A 17,279-nucleotide genomic window follows, 5' to 3' on the forward strand; every position below is an offset into this window, starting at 1 on the left:
TGAATCCTGAATGAGAGTCTGCTTTACTTGTCAAGTGTATGTACACTTAAAAGAAATTTGGCACTGATTTTCCATTACTCATAATGAAGACTACTTGAACAGATAGACACACATAGACATAACAGCCGAGAAAAGGACAAGAAAGCATAACAAACGATGACTGATAAACAGGGCTGTTGAAGACACTACTATTTGGAAAAATATACATGTATGTATGTATTTGAGGTGCAATATCTGACCACAGTTGGAGCAGGCTAATTTCAGATTATTTCCCCCCACCAGTTTGTGATTGTGGAGTAGAGCATGAATGAGTTTCCTCTTAAAAATAACCATAAATTATCAAATGCTTCACTCCATCTCATTGTAGGTTTCATTGATTTGGCTTGGACATAATAGCTATTTAAAAATCTGGAAAGTATACTTTATGCCTTTATAACTAGACTACTCTAAATCCATGGTCCCTGGCATCAGTAAAAAAAAAATCCCTTTCCCACCTCCAGTTCAACCAATTAAACATTTTATTGATTCCTCTCAAAGCCTGAGAGGCCTAGCTCCAAGTTATTTATCAGATCAACTTTTGCCCTATGAGATCCTTAGATGGTTTCCTCCTTGTTGTCCGAAGGTCGAAACTGTTACATAAAGTATATAGAGCCTTTGCAATCAGGACCACTACACTTTGGAATGATCTGCCAGAAGAGTTCAGGGCTGCAGATTATACCTTCTTTAACCCCACTTTTTAAAGTGATTTAAGTCATGGCTATTTCAGTTAGCAAACTACAGTAAGATAACTACACTTCATGCAATTGACAGTGAACTCCGTAAATCCCCTAGAAGTTCAGACAAAGCAGCTCAAGGGAAACCAGAAAATGTTTTCTCCATAAAATACAATCCATATGCACCAAAATCAAAGACAAAAGTTGTGTGTTTTTGCGAAGTAGCATAGTCAGCCAGGCCCAGAGCAAAGGTTACAGATAAGAACCTAAAGGCACAAGTTTGAAAACTACATTCACAGATACAAACATAAATGCAGATGCTTACAAAATGACACAAATATTAAAGTAAAAGTTTACAAAACTACACTTAAATAAACCACATTTCTAGAACAAATTTTAAATAATATTCCACAGCCCATAGCACTGTGGCCCACATGTCGTGCCAACCATAATAGTGAGAGTGTGCTGGAGGAAGGGGACGAGGAAGATATTCCATAAAAAAGGAGCAAACAGAATAGTAAAATTCATTAACAATATTTGTACATTTAAAGATTTTTAAAGGCTGAAAACTCAACATTAAGTCAAATGATTTCTGGTGTCACATTAAAGTTCTGGACTGAGGTCCTTCATGATGCCTTGCTGTAGCTACTTAGAAGGTAAAGATTATGCAACACAGATCAAATGACTTTTTTTTCCTCTAATGACTCCAGCCAGACCAGTTTAACCATCTTCAACATGTGTTCAGTTATGTAAAGCATGTAATTAGTATGAAATAGCTAAATGTTACATCTTGTTTTCCTCCAGGTTGAATGTATCTCAGTGCAGAAGTGTCAGGCTGGTAATACCTGTTTGGAGCTTTACTGCCTGGAGAATGTGATCCAGCCTGGTGCCCAGTGACTACTTGAGGAATAGGTGATGCTTTTAAACTTTGATCTCTGATTATTTTACTATCAACTGACAAGCTCAAGATTTCAGTTCCGATTTTTTTGGGCACTACCCAATGGCAATATAAATGTGAAGGACACTTCCCAATCTAACCAAAGGTCTACAGCTGGGTCCCTTTATAACGGTTGTCACTCTTGATTTTCCTCTCTGACGGTCGCTTTCCTTTTTAGACTGTTTGCCTTCATCTGAGAATTGAATTTGTTTCTTTTTCTTTGGATTTTCACTTATTTTTGAAGTTGTATCTGTAGTCATCCATCTTTTCTTTGTTTGTTTAGCCATAGTAGATTACTGTTTACTCCCAAAACTTGCAGAGACCAGAAATGCATCTGCCTGGCTCCGCCTACCCTCTCTGGCAGACCAACCACTGCTGGGTGAATGAAAACACGTCACTAACTTGGCGCCGCTTGTGATTTTTTCCACAAAAGTCGCAACCCACACCCAGGTTGTGTCCGAAAATGCATACTAACATACTGCCTACTACATACTCAAACAGTATGTACTCAGAGCCGTCTTCTACGTATCACGTGACTTAATCGTTTACGTATGTAAGGTCTGATCTCTGGTCCATCTCCGCCATAGTAGAAGCTGTATAGCCGCAATGCATTTTGGGGTGGTTGAGTACAACCAGTGAGCTCCCGTCTCATACTCAAATATCCGGGCTGATCTAGTACACATCTGGGCATTTCTCGCATACACAAAATTGCATACTATGAGATGGGAACGCATGACATACTCAATTTTACGTCACAGTTAGTATGATTAGTATGATAGTATGATAGTATGCGGTTTCAGACACACCCCCAGTCTGTAATTTTGCAAATGCAAAGGCTTTCATCAGTGGGCCATAGGCTCAAACACTGTTGTGTTACCTCATTCGGCGATAGATAGTGACTTAACAGACATTTATTTAAATAAAAATCTTCAAGATTATTACTTCAACTTTATCTTTCCTTTATATACACATATACGTATATATAAACTGTAAGTCATGTACTATGATTGTTTTTCACTGTATATGCTCTTAATGTCTTTGTTATTGTTGTTTCTTTTCCTTTTTTCATGTAACGTGCCTTTGAGTACCTTTTAAAACGCTAAATAAATAAAATGTATTATTATTATTATTCATTCAAAACCTTTTACAGTGAGACTAGAGCTGGGATACTTTCCCCCAGAGCTGTTTTTTGTCAAACTCCTGATTAGATACAGTTGCTGCTTGATCTCAGTAAGTAAGACCATTTATTCCCATCTCTGATTAAGGTGAGGACTGGGCCACAACGGCAGCTGTCCCACCCTTACAAATGTATCAGTGGCAAAGAGGACACAAAAAACTGGTTTAGTATAATTAAGTAATATAATTTGAAAAAAACTGACTTTAAAATAAATGTCCCCAGCACACAGCAGCGGCATATCAACTTGCTTACATCATGCAGATTACCTTTGTACCACTAGAGGGCACCAAAGTATTATCCATTAACACAAACACCCATGCCCGTTCCAGTGATATTCATGCTTTGCTTTGCTTTAATTGTTCCAGGTTTTGAGACATATTTCTTGGATTCCTGTCCAGTACAGTGGAGTTTGATAGGATTGTGTTTGTTGTGTCTATGGCAGTGTAAAATCCCATTTGGTAAAATTCAACTGCAACATATGTTTCCTGACCTCCATGGTTTTCTTTAAACAATTGGGTCAAGTAAATGAATTGTATTTTTTGTGTATTTTGTGCTTTTTATGTGTGTGCTAAATTGCCCTTATTCTCTTGGGATTCAATCTGATCAGTGTCTGTCCCTTTTTCCTCAGGTTGAACAGTACACCCTGGTATTTAGGCATCACAGCCTTGGACGTGATTTAATGTTGATCTTACAGCGTTCCAAATTAAAGACCAAGCACACAATAAAGTTTATGGTCTAGTGCCCCGCTGGTTATAGGGTTAGCATCAACTACAAGCCGACAACTGTAGTTCCTGCTGGAGACCTGGCCAAAGTCCAGAGGGCTTTGTGCATGCTGAGCTACAGCACTGTTACTGCAGAGGCCCGAGCTCTGCTCACAAGCTAAATCTAATGTACGCTAAGCATGCTTTTGTTCACTGGTATGTGAGTGCCAAGTGAGTTCTCTGAGGCTAGAGAGGACAAGGCAGCTCTGGAGGAGGATTGTGTGGATGTTGGAGCTGACAGTGTTGAGGGGGAGGAGGAGTAGGAGGAGAATTAATAAATAGGGCTTTACCTGACTCAGATTTGGCTGATCAATGCCATCCTTCATTTATTCATTCCCTTTTTTCAGTTTAGCCCCACGCAAAAGTCCTATATCAGCCGACACAAATGCGGGGAATTACAGTAATCCAATTATAAAGTTTTAAAGGCGTTAGTAACCGTTTGCAATAGATATTTGAATAGCTATTTAGTCCGTTAGATAAGTGTAACCTACAATGAAATTGAGTTGTCCATGCACTGGCTGTTGGCTGGACATTAAAACACTGCCAGCTGACTACTTTCTTAGAGATTCAAGTCACTTCACAATTGTTCTCAACTATTTCATTTAACAGCTAAAAAATGCAAGTCTGCTCATGGTCTGCTCAATTGATTATTTAAATTCCAGCTTTTAGGGGGGAGCCTTATAAATATAATGTGTGCAAGATGTGTTTATGAATAAAGGCCTTGGTTTTGCATAGTGGTGCATATGTTTAATTGTTCAGTTGAACCCTCCCTCTCACACAGTCTTTGCATTTTGGTATGTTAAACATATAATTAAAAGAACTTTCATGTTTTGTAGTTTTCAAACTGCAGTTTATATTTTAGCTGAGGCTTACCGCAGCAGAGTTATGCCATGGTGCATCTCATAGCTGTCATAACTTGAATGATTACAATATTTTATTCCCTTTTGGCTTTAGACATGGACATAAACATTTGATGACCATTACCCAGCACAATAGTAAGGCCCCATAAATCTGTAATGGATAAATATTATATTTGCAATAAAATACATCTGGGTATACCTGGCTGAATTGGCCAAGCTGGAAACATAATTTCAGCGCGTATGTTGTGCAGTAGAGAGGCTACGACACAGCTGAAACCATGTTCAGTCAGCCTTGGTCGCTGTAACTTAAAAGATGATACTGGTATTCTAAGGTTTCTATTAAGAACATTGTTAATTTCTCACTACAACTTCCATGGAGCGCTAACAAAGGATGGCGCATGCGCATTTACTGCTGGAGTAAAGCGATGACATCACGAGCAGCCCGGACCAACCAGTCGGTTGAACCATCTCCGTGCAGTCTGGACTCTTGTGTGTCGCTTTTTTTTCTTTTGCGTTACTTTTCTGCTTTCCTGATGAACTCGTGGACCCAGTTAACAAGAAAAATGTCAAACCAGACGAGGTAAGAACAACGTCGTCTGAAAAATACTCCTACCACAACGGCTGAAACAATACCCGCGTGCAAAGCTGCACCGGGCCGTTTGGTTTGCGTTGTTGGTTGTGGTGACCTCCGGACCGGTGTGGCCAGTTAACACAACAACCATCATTAACGACAGCTGTGGCGAGTTTTCTGAAGCAGTTTCTTCGTCTTTTCTTGAATATTCCGAGCTTCTTCATAGAGCTCCGGTTACTTAAACCTGGCCTTTAGCCTACAGGACAGAACAGACAGGCGTTGGGTGACATTTGCATCTCTTTTGCGAATTGCTTTTGCTTTGTCTGCTGGAGAAGATAACATGTTCAACGCAGAAAACCGCCCCTCAGTCGGCTCTCACTTTAAACTAAAACTACAATGAAGCAATGAGAAACGACTGTCCAAACTGTGATCCTCTGGGGTTCTTTTAAAGCTCCTTTAGGTCTCCCTGGAAAGTGAGGAACAGTTGAAAAGTCATTATATTAACAAGCCCAGATGTAAGAATCGTGTATTAGTATAAATCTCAGAGATGTTTTTGGTCAGATAAGCGACTAAGTCAAGGAGGTCATATCTACTTTATGGGATTCTTAGTTGTTGACACTGACATGCTACAATGCTTGATGGATTGGTTGACAGGACAGTGTTAATATATGCTAATACTAGAAAAAGGGATGACAATGGGATAGGTTTTAGAAGTCTGAATGTCAACATTGGCTAGTTATTAAGTGTTTGACCCCTGTTGCAGACCTGATCTATACTCATTCAAGGCCACACTTAACACGCCGATAACTATAATGTGTGGGTTGATAAAATTGTTATACATAAAGACATAAAAAAAACAACATTTTGGTTAATTTTGATGTCAAAGACTGGTTATCTGTCTTTGGCATTTCTATACTGCAACTTCAAGCTTGTTAGCTAAAAATACTGTATAAAACTGCACCAATACAACTCCAATAAGGTAATATTCCTTGATATATCTGCAAGGCTGTAATCGGTATAGACACACGGGGCCACAAATGCTTGGTAATCTTTTAGTTTACAGATTTTTGAGAAGATGGAATTTAATTTGAGCTATAAAATATATAAGATAGATATTAAGTCGGCAACATAACCTAAAAAAGTTTTAGTTAATACCATCCCATTCCCATCCAAGTTTGATGAATTGAGTTTATACAGTTGATTGTCATTCATGAAATGGTTCAAAAGGGCCACATTACCCTTGATATGAAGGACTGCCCTCTGCAGCTCTCAGATATAATGGCTCATCTGTTCTAAGTTAACATTCACTTGTTTCGCTTTGCTGAGAAGTGGAGTGACTCACTTGTGAAAGCCACGAAGTTACAGGTCAGTCAGAGCGCACAACACTGAGATTATCACTGGATAATCATTCTCGACGTAGGCTTATACACCCCGTCGGGCTCTTATCAGAAAGGGCTTGCATTCCCGAGAATTAAAAACGCTCTAAATCATTGAGGGGGCCTGTACGTGCTTGTAATGGGCCGCTGCCTTGTGAGAGGGCTTACTGCTGCGGTGTGAGCTGCTGACATGTTTTCACTGTAAACACTGGGAGAAGCTTTACATGATGTACCATGCTGTTATTTTGTCCACAGCGTTAATGCTCAGACAGGGAGGTGGCTGGTTACAGATCCGCACCGACGGGCCCTGACATTTGAATAGTGTGTGTTGTTTTTCAGAAAAGGTGCATACTGCAGATAACTCTTTGTTTTTACTGCATTATGTCCCCAGAGGTTTGTGTCTTTTTGTTAGACCCTTTAACTCACATACAGCAGATAAAAGTAAAAATCAGACTTGCCTTAAACTGCTTTGCATTTACAGTTTTGGTTTAGCGTACATAAAGGGCAAAACCTCACCCATCGAACCTCATGTGACCTTAGCTACTGTTCTTGCCTTAAGTTTTCATTATGTCTTCCCGCCTGACAGATGAGTAAACTCAACAGGCATTTGATGTACCTTGATAAGCTTGTTAGTTCAGCACATTAGTTGCTCTTAGCGGCTGTGCCAGTCAGCTTTATGGCACCACTTCCTCTACGCAAGCACTTAGCCTTCGGGCTACAGCAACTAGCGTCTTGTTTAGTTGGCACTGGTTGTCTGTTGATGTTTCACTTGATCTACCTGTTCAGTTTCAGGCAGTGTTGTAGGGGTTGTATCTGTTGCAAGTCAAAGGATGGTTACAGAGAACTGCTCAGCTGACATTAAGAGCAAGTGTTTGATTACAGATAAGACACTCATCCCTACTAATAATTTGAATTAAAAAAATGGCACTCTTTTCGTCCGTTCTTGCCCCACAGAGCAAAGCATCAACATCAAAGTCTATAAACCGCAGCAGTGTATTGTACCTGGTGCTCTTTTGCCCGTCAGCACACATAAACCTCTCTGAACCTATCTCGGGGAACTGGGTTAATGAACTGAGTGTTAAGTTTCACAGACCTGCCAATGCGGCGGGGGGGGGGGGATCAGCCTCCCCTGATGGCTCACATTAAGCGCTACAGACTGGAAGAGTAAACGACATCACCAACAACAGGGGGGGGAGGTATGGACTCATTATTATTTCAATGGTGGAAGTCATTTAGGAGTGGCTGTGACACAGCTGAGGCCCTGAGACCGCCATATGTCAGCAGGGCTTCCGGATGTTGTGGTGGTGTTAATGCACAGAGGCAGGTGATGAACCACAGCCCTCCACAGATGACTGTTTACCATCGAGGATAATGAAATATGCATCCTTATTTTGAGATATCAGCTGTTGTGTCAGCCTCCCTTATTGCATCCCGGGCCATATTACTAATTATAAATGAATGGTAATGTCACAGAGGAAGCCTTATTATATCTCTTAAATCAGACATTATTAAAGCCTATTATTGCTTCAGTGAAACGTTAAAGGATGTAAACCTCCTGAAGGCACAGTGGCAGTAATTAAGGGTTATAATATGATTAGGTTGCTAATCCAGTTACACACCATCGTTGCTTGACTCAGGTTAAATATTGACTCGTGCAGCATGTGCTACATGCTAATTGCCTTTCTGTACTCCCTCCACACATGAGGTTATACTTTCAATTACACAGTAGAACTTTTCCACTGTCAGTGACTTTGTCCTGCCATTTATAGTATACTGTTTGTATAATCATGTACCATCTTACTATATTTGTAATTCAAGATTTACAGAATGGGAGAAAATAGTTAAAATCCCTAAATTTCCAAGCAGAACTAGACAGTTTGTTGTTGCTTAAAAAATAACTTTAACCATAATTTATAGTCAACAAAATTGCTTTATATTTTGTGGGGTGACAACTTGTCTTTCACAGTCATGTTCAGGAGCAGATTGGTCTTTTTGTTCTTTGCTTTCGACCCATCCTACAATCTGATGCCCTCGATTGACTCAAATGTATCATACCTATGGGAGCCATTCTTAGTCATACAAGTAGCTTGAGAATGTGACCTTAAAAGTCCTTGAATCGCCTGGCAGAAAGGTACCTCCAGGTCACTGTTGTTCCTGCTGGAGCTGCAGACTCTCTGCATATCATCTTGTGGGATAAACTGTGGACCCGCAGCACTCTGTCGGCCCGCCGCCACAATAGGCCAGTATGAGTGTTTGAATGTGGCATTCTTTGTGCGGTGTGCTTCACTTGGGCCAAACAATGGCTTCATTTAGCATCCCTTCTCCGTCGAGGCCTGCTCCGTCACCATAGCACCCCTGCCATGCCACACCCTGCCCCCCAGTCTCGCCCCGGCTTTGCACTTGTCCTCGCTGCTGGGACAGCTGGGCCGAGGCAGCCATTGTTGGCCACACCCAAGACCCAGCCTCGCATTTTGAGGATCGTTGCTTTGTGGGAGTGCTGGAATACCTCTCGGCTTGTTACAATCTTTATTTGTAAAAAGATGTTCTTGGTATACCAAAGGCTCATCTTACCCCAAACCTTGAGCTTGATCGTGACTGCTTAACATTTACTGGAGGCAAAAACAAAAGCAGTGGAGGTTTGAAGTTTCCTGCAGTATCTGAAAGCAAAGTCGAGCCACATTCTGCAATTAAATAACCTTTTCTCAAACTCGCCCTGTCGCCATAAAAACACAAAACTCCTTCCTTAACATGAACATGGGCAGAAGAGTTTAGGGACTCTCCCAATGGCTCCGCACTGCTTGTCCCCTCCCAAGACCACTGACTCTTGACCTCCCCGATTGTTTGGTGGTGAAAGGGCAGCACACCCTGTTTCCAGCTCAACCACTCAGCGGTGGCAGATTTTTAATTAATGGGCTTAAGGTCGACAGCTTTCAGGCCTTCCGGTGAGTAATGGATCCTTTATGGCACGTCATCCCTCTTACTCCAGTTTTTATAAGCAATAAAACTTGCATCAGAGCTTCTAGATGATGTAAGCCGGGTCTACAACAAAACTAAAACAGTGCAGATGTTCTGCGCTGTCTCCCTTCTATTGCTGTTTGCTTACATTCTAATTAATATGATTATATCATCTTAAGAGCCTGATGTCACTAGAGTGTAAATCCTTTCTTGGTTTCAGCTTCCATCCACCAAAACCAGTGTAATTATTAGGCGTGTGGAGCTTCTGCAATCCAGTCCTCTCACTGGTGTTGCAGCAAAGACTCATCTCCACAGAGCTCCTCCAGAGAAACAAGCCTTCATCTGCAGTCTTACGGTTCTATAACTAGAACTGGGTGACCCACGAAATTATATTTCGGGTCGATCTGGACTTGTTGGAGTTGTACCCTCGAGAGCGCAGAGCAAGCTGTGCTACTTCTGGTGCCTGCTGAGAAAGTTCATTTTTAAGACTGTTTTATGAGGTAAAGACTTTATAATCAGAGCTCTGATGAGTAGCCCCAGGTCGTACTTGTGACCGACAAGACAAATGGATTAGTAACATCTTAAAATAAACTTTAGAAGAAGACAAAGCAGCACATATTTAGCTGTAAACAAAAAAAGATCCACCCAAAGTCCTCTAAGTGCTCCCAGCTAAACACAGTTATAAATACACAATGCACTCACAAGCCGCTTTCCCACTGGCCAAGAAAACAGCTAACACCCACTTTTTTGCTTAATGTGAAAGGTTACAATCGGCATTCAGACCCGGGTCAAATGACTCTGCAGTAGACCTGGGTAATTATCGCCTTATCGCTCCAATCGGCATTGATGGGAACACAAAACCCGGGTCGACACGCTAATCTCCGCCCTCTTTCCGGCGCAATGCTCTGCACCATCTGTAACTTCTGCGACTCCTCGTCATCTCAGCTACAAATTCCGCCTGTCTCCGTCCAAGCAGCGCTCAAACATTGTTCCAAATTTGTCACAGCTGAATTTGTTACACAGACTGATTGAGTAATAGATACATAAAGACCTAACCACCGTAACATCTACACTGTTTACTAACTGTTTCGGCCGCGTTTGTGACGTCAGACGGCGACGCAGCAAAAAGAGACCCAAAGGAGAATACTTCACTGGCAGTGGGAAAAGAGATGGCTTTTATAAGCGGGTCTTCCCGGGTCTGAAAAACCTGCGTCAATGCGCTAATTTCAGTGGGAAAGGGGTTTAACAAACATTTCAGTTTTCTGCAGTAGTGTTTCCTGGTTGAGTGCCTGTTATTTGGAATAACTTAATCGTCTCAGGCTGTAACCGTTTGTTACTTGACAGAGGCTAGACCCTATTTATACACATTTGCTTGGTTTAGTTTCTTTCTGAACTCTTTTAATCACTTTATTTTTCAGTGTATGTACTTTTTTAATTAATAGCCTCGCTTTGCTTTTATGGCTTAATAGTGGCGTAAAAAGTCAGTTGTTGTAAAAAGAAAAAAAAAAAAGTTAGGAAGTGACAGTTCTCCAGCCAGACTCGGGGAATTGAGGCAAACCTCAGATTATCATGACAATAAGCATCGAAATTAATCTCGTGTGTGCCTCAGCCACAAAGATGTGGAAAGAGTGTCGCCATGCTGCAGTTCAAACAAAGGGAGCATGTGGGTCCTGTCCTGCATGTGTGTGTGTGTGTGCGTGTGGGGGAGTCCCATAACCGAGATGTTGGTTTGGGAGGATCGGTGGGGGTTTTATGGGCCGAGTGGGATTCATGTTTCAATCCTTGCTCGCCTCTATCCCCCTTTGTCTAGGTCACATTATTAATGTTAATTCCCAAAGCAGAGATGCTGGAAATGAGTATTTTGTATACGTTTGCATTTTAAGTGCAATCTGTGAGCCGTTAGCTATCTTATTTTTTAATTACATAATCTGGTGGGAGAGGCATCAGCTGGTTGAATGCCAGCATTTTTTCTTCACAGAACATGGGCGCAGTCATCAATTCAGGCTGCTACTTGTAGTTATGGTAATAACACCTCAATCGCTGAAAGCTGACGCATGTTCTACATCTCAGTGGACAACATCTGGCTAACCATTACAGGGCTGTTCAGAGGATTTCAAGGTACATTCAAGAAGAGAATTTATCTTAGAATATAGAAAAGGTGTCTGGGCCCCTCCTCCTTGTCTCTTCATCACCAGAAGCTCACTCTCACTCTCTCTAGCGAGAACACGCCCACCCTGCTGAGCTAACACCGACAGCATCACGGTTACCTTTGCGCCAGCATGCTAACAGCCGGTTAGCTTGTCCTACCCGGTTTGAGGCACCTGCCTGTCCAACAGAAAGAAGGGCAACTCTGCATCGCTCTTTCGCCATGTTCGCCGGTCTTATGGGACCCAGTTGCTGATTTGAACCACTCCCACACTCACATATACGCTGTGATTGGCTCAGGGAACCACAACAGCGCCCCTCCTGAAAACGTCCCGCACAAAGCAAAACAACAGAATAGATGCAGAGGGAAGGGTCTCACAAGGGTCTGCACACACACTCACCAACACACATGTATAGAGGCCCATAAGTGATTATTGATATTATATTATATTTGTAAAAGTCTTTTTTTTTTTTTTCTAGGAAAAATCTACTTATTATACCTTTTAAAGGAATACATCAATGCTTTTAAATAATTCAGCTAACACATTTGCAGACTGCGCCATTCTTCCTGTTATTTTCTGTGGTTGGAATAGGTTAGGTGCCAACACGTTTCTTCCGCAGACGCAAACCAAAGCATGTGTGACAGGCCTTTAAACAGCCGACAGATATCAGATCAGCGGCATAAAGCTCGGCATGCTTTATCCCCCGCTTTAAACGCCGCCCCGCCCTGCAGACAGGACGCTCAAGTTCTGACAAGTTGTAAAGCAAAAGAGCAAAGACAGAAAAAAATATGTTTTGGCTGTAAAATCTTTCATTCATTGATGAACTGATGTCACCTTTTTCTATTTAAAAGTTCACAAAGGAAACTGAGGCAAGGTGAAGAGATGGTAAAAGTTTATTGATTGGATGTTATTGTTGACGCATGGATTTGAGATGATCTTCTGCACATCGGTTTGTTGGCTGCTGTCTTTCTGTGTTGTTTGTGTACCTCCTAGACAGAGACGTCAATGGGATTCTTTCCCTGGTAATGTCATTTACCGTTAACTGAATTGGCCTCTCTGGAGCCGATAATGTCCGTCATGCCCATCCTTATTGAGTTTGTAGAATCTGCGATTGTTTCAAAAGCACCTTTGTGTCTTTGTCGGTTTTGTCGCTAAGCACATCGTGACCCCGCAGCCTGGTTGTAGACTCAAACTGCCATCCTCGCTCTTCCCTGATGTAACATATCGACTGTGTGGTAGTTAGCCACAGTAGCCACCTTCCTCCCCTCAGGTTTCCTCAGGCGGAGTTCAAGGCTGCTGTTGCTGCTACAATGAGCAGGTTCCCACAGTATAACATATCGGTGTGATAACATTACTGTAGAAAAGTCGTCAAAACAGCCGCACAGTCAGACAAAACCAGCTGCATCAACAGCTTTATGTTCCTCAGGAGTGATTGTGTTTCACCTTTTAGCGTTGATTATTGTCTGCTGCCATATTTCTCTCTTCTCTCGCAGTCATGTAACGTGTTTTACTTTGACCCATGTTGTGATTTTATAGTGATCCATAAGAACAACTTGTGTTTCTTTCTGGGCAAACATAAGAGTGATTTTGGGTTGTTTGTTTTTAGAAAAATAACCAGTGTATACATTAATAATCATTCAACAAAGTGTCAGTGATTTCAGGTTAAAGTGTCCTTAACACGTTGCTGTTTGTGTCCCAGCAGTTGGCCGTGTGCGGTTGATAGCCGAGACACCACAGACTGTCAGGTCGGTCCTGTTAAGCAGCAGGTGTCCTTGTTAACATCCCCAAACAACCTTTATTTCTGTTGTCAGTGTTTTGGTGTCATTTTTCATCACACCACCCAGCTCTCATGGTTTAGGCTTCCCAGCGCATTCTCCTCGCTTTGCTGTGTAGTTTCCACCCGTCTGGTCGCAGGTTGTTTTTCTCTGCCGAGATTATGACAGACTCAGAGATAAGCAGCTTGTAACTCAGCCATGCAGCCATGCAAGATGGCCATGCACTCTGTATCTGCCCGCTTTGTTCTACCTTAGACTTTGCCTCTGTGTCACTCAGTCATGCATCCGACTGGCCGCGAGCCAGGCTCAGATCCGTGTTGGCGCTCAAAGAAGAGGCCGGGACCTCAGACCTTTTCACATGGATTTAGTCTGGTGAGCTAATTCTCAGAGCATCCGTGTGGGACATTAGCTAATAGCCGCACAACACTTTGAAGCTGTCTTCACACTCAGAGCAGACGGGGATACTGATTGGATTACGTTGGATTAACATTACTCTATTTGTTTTTGTTTGTTTATATGCTACCTCTACTGTATCATGGCGCCTCCTCTCTCTTATCTCTCCGCTGTAAACCTTAACCAATGAGATTTCCCTGTGCAGTAATGTTGGCCTACATCTGGAGGGATCAACAAGTTAAGCCAGAGCCTTTCAACTCTCAAATTGTGTCAATCCGTTACGAGCACGTTCACTGCAGCTGTAGCCGTTCACCTCATAATGTTTTTGCAGCATGGCCTTCGGCCTCTTCCGGGATGATCTTTTATCCTTGTAGGCTTGAATTAATCAGGTTTGGTAAAGAAGTCAAGAGATTAAAAAGGTAAAGTGTAAAACATACCTTTTTTAAGCAGTTAACTAAAATGTTAAAGGAGGCCACTGCTTGTGCTTGTATGGGACTACAGGATATAGAGGCTTGCTGTTTATGTGAGATAACAGTTCATGTAGCTACTCCATCCGTGACATATAAATTGAAACAAGCCATCCCTACCATTAGGGTGATGTTGTTATTATCTCCCTACCACAAGCTTGCCACATCTTTACTCTTTCAAAAAACGTCTCTTCTTGGCCTGTTTCCTGTTCACAACTTGTAAACTGTAAACTTTTGTATCCTTACTTTTTTTTTTTTTGCCTGCTCTCTGGAGATAAGTGGATGCAGAAAGTCGCGTGTCCCTTCTGGGATGGACCTTTCTATTTCGGGGGGTAATTACAAGCTTTCCTGAGGGTGGGTAAACACCAGAAGGACCCTTTTTAATCCTGGCATTTAATTTGTGATAGTTAGGGTCTCCTGCAAGGGAAGGGCTGCATGGGTGGAATTTATGGATATAGCCCCACCCTGCGTGAAACATGTGTACGGTGCAGCCCTGTTTCCTTCCACCACATGATACGAGCCGTAATATAACGTTCCCCCTTCACACATTCCTTCACAGCAGTCTGAGAAATGGTTTTTTTTTATTTGGGGGCTGTCAGTCACGGTTCTGCAAAGAATATATTTAACATTAGCATGCGGCAGGCCTTAATGTTCGTTTTCACATCACACTGAGAAGCCTCACTAAAGAGCTGGATACCTGGGTGTCTTTTGCACTTTTTAGTTCCCGTGTTTCACACCAAACAGACGGATTAACTTATCACTGAAGTCTTTTTATTTCCATTATAACCAGAGAGACATGTTCAACAACCTTGTAATCACAGCTGACCTTTTCAGGGTCAGCTACACTCTGCAGCCAATCGGATTTTCACGCTTCCTCGTATCTCTGTTGATGTACTACAAACTGATTTCCAAGTAACAGAGAGCGCCTACAGGGTTTTATTTTATCCAAAGACCACCTCAGAGTAACACTCTTTGAGTCAAGGAAGCACTGCGATATTATATTTTGATTCATAAGGTTAACACATTGTTACGTTGTGTTTGGAATTTTTGCCAATATCTGATATGCCGATATTTTCCAACTCTTTTTGCCGATTGCCAATTTAGATACCGATATATGAGGCACATGTTTTTTTCCACCTCATTGCAGAGAACATCAAGTCTCCTGTAGTGGAATTGATATGCCTACTCTTATTGTAGTGGCCCACTGGCAGATACAGAAATAACATGTACACACTCACTTGGCAATATAAGAAAAGTACTTAAACTTATGTTACGTACAAAATTACATATTTATTTGTAACATTTTCTTTCAAATAAAACTGTAATATTCAAACAGACAATAGCCACAACTAGAGAAAAATGTACCTATTGCACAGAGCAAATGCATACAATGAAATCAACCTCGCTGTCCGTTTCAGGCGTTGCACCCTTCTTCATGCTTGACAGAAGAGGCGTGGTGCAGGCATTGCGCGTGCACATTCGCGCCAAGTTAATGTCGTAGCATTACGTCAACCTTTTTTAGGGAATCATCGAGCATTTAGGCACAATTAAAGTGTTGTTTTATCGGCAGAAAAATGACATATCTGTCGATGTCATTTTCAAGCCATTATCTGCAGATACCGATAACGTGCTGATAATATCGTGCATCCCTGTTATTGCCTGTTAAAGACCAGAAAGAAAAGGGTAAAGTTGCATCCTATCTGTCTTTACATGCTTAATAATTAACATAAAGGGGCCGTAAAGAGCGAAAAGGGTCACACGAACACTGTTTTTAGGCCAGGACTGGTAGAGTGTGTTTTACATTCAAATAAGGATGCAAATGTCCAGCCTAGAGCTGGACTACAGAGGTGGTCATGTGTCATGTTGCTTAAGCTTGGACATTTGCATACTTCGAGTATGACTGGTTGTCAAATTGGGATAGTACTCCAAAAATGGTCCAAAACATGGTGCAGACACCAGTGACCTTGCACAAGCATCCTAATTAACTGCAGAGAAGCTGCAGACAGAAACAGCATTTTTATAGCTTGTGTAGCAGGCTGAGTTGTGTTAACACACTCCTCTCTGTACAGTAGACAAGTAAGAGACACAGTAATCTCCCTTCTTAACTTGGGAGTCAGACTGTGATCAAACTTGGCACAGACAGATGACCGTGCCACTGTCTATGAAAATGTCACATCCACGTTGTCCTGTACACATCCTCTTGTACGTACCTGGTGCCCCTGAGGTCACCAAAACACCCGTCCCTGCTGTTATTGACACAGATCATCCGTCCCACCAGAACAGAAGCCCTCCGTGAGAACAGGACCTGTCTGTTTTTCCAGCTGCATGACATTCTTTATAGAGGCAGCTACCCAGGACCGTACGGCTTCCACTGTTATCCATTCATGACTGCACCGGCGCGGCTCGCTACTGATGTCTGGAACACCAGTCCCGTAGAGATAAACAGCTTCTTGGATCAAACCGCCGTGTAGCCTGAAATGTGGACATTTCAAATCCAGGCACAAAGTTTCAAAGCTTTGGAAGATTGCATTATATCAGCTCGCGTGAAAGTGGTCCAGAAATGTCAAATCTGCAGGCAAGTTTAGACATTGGCAAATCCAAATGGCAGCGAACAGGAGCACAAATCATGTACACTGACCTCGTATACCTGCACAAAGCACGTTAAGGAGACCGGTTGGTTTGTGTTGCTTCCTGGTCTTGGGATAAAGCCAAGGTAGCAAACCCACTACTGAATCCTGAGTGCTCACAGCTGTTCAGGAAAAAGGTTGAGTTTAGCTTTAAGGTTTGATTTGTGATTTCCTTTTAGCCGAGAGGTCTCCAATTCCAGGCTTTGCCAGGCGAGTAGTGTAAACCTCCAGTCTCGGTTACAGACCATGTGATACTCTGCCGTGTTTCTCTCTTGTAACAAGCTGATTGGACGACGCCGTGTTTGATAAAGCACTATGACGTCTCGCCGTCAGAGTCGACGTTTGACTCACCTTTTGAAGAGCCGGGAGTTAATGACAGATAAATGACGTGTTTTGTCAACACCTGTACGGAAACCTGCAGAGCCTGAATCAGGTAGATGACTTCTGTTCTCCTATGAGAACATGTCTGATTTTCTCACAAGGAGCGAGTAGTCATCAGTTTGGATGCTGTAGCCTCAAG

At 42.2% G+C, this 17,279-nt stretch overlaps 1 protein-coding gene across 2 annotated transcripts in view; it reads left to right on the forward strand.

Annotated features, from left to right (window-relative positions):
* Positions 1-4,917: 4,917 nt before the first annotated feature.
* Positions 4,918-17,279, forward strand: part of LOC138584285 (disheveled-associated activator of morphogenesis 1-like) — a 45,857-nt gene continuing 33,495 nt past the window's right edge. For both annotated transcript variants that reach the window (XM_069656478.1, XM_069656495.1), the window contains exon 1: positions 4,918-5,028. The gene's annotated coding sequence lies outside the window, so the exon portion shown is untranslated. The remainder of the gene's footprint in view (positions 5,029-17,279) is intronic.

Source organism: Semicossyphus pulcher, unplaced genomic scaffold, assembly GCF_022749685.1.
Source record: "Semicossyphus pulcher isolate SPU_LCO1_2020_fin unplaced genomic scaffold, fSemPul1.0.p SCAF_11, whole genome shotgun sequence".
In the NCBI taxonomy this organism is placed as follows: Eukaryota; Metazoa; Chordata; class Actinopteri; order Labriformes; family Labridae; genus Semicossyphus; species Semicossyphus pulcher.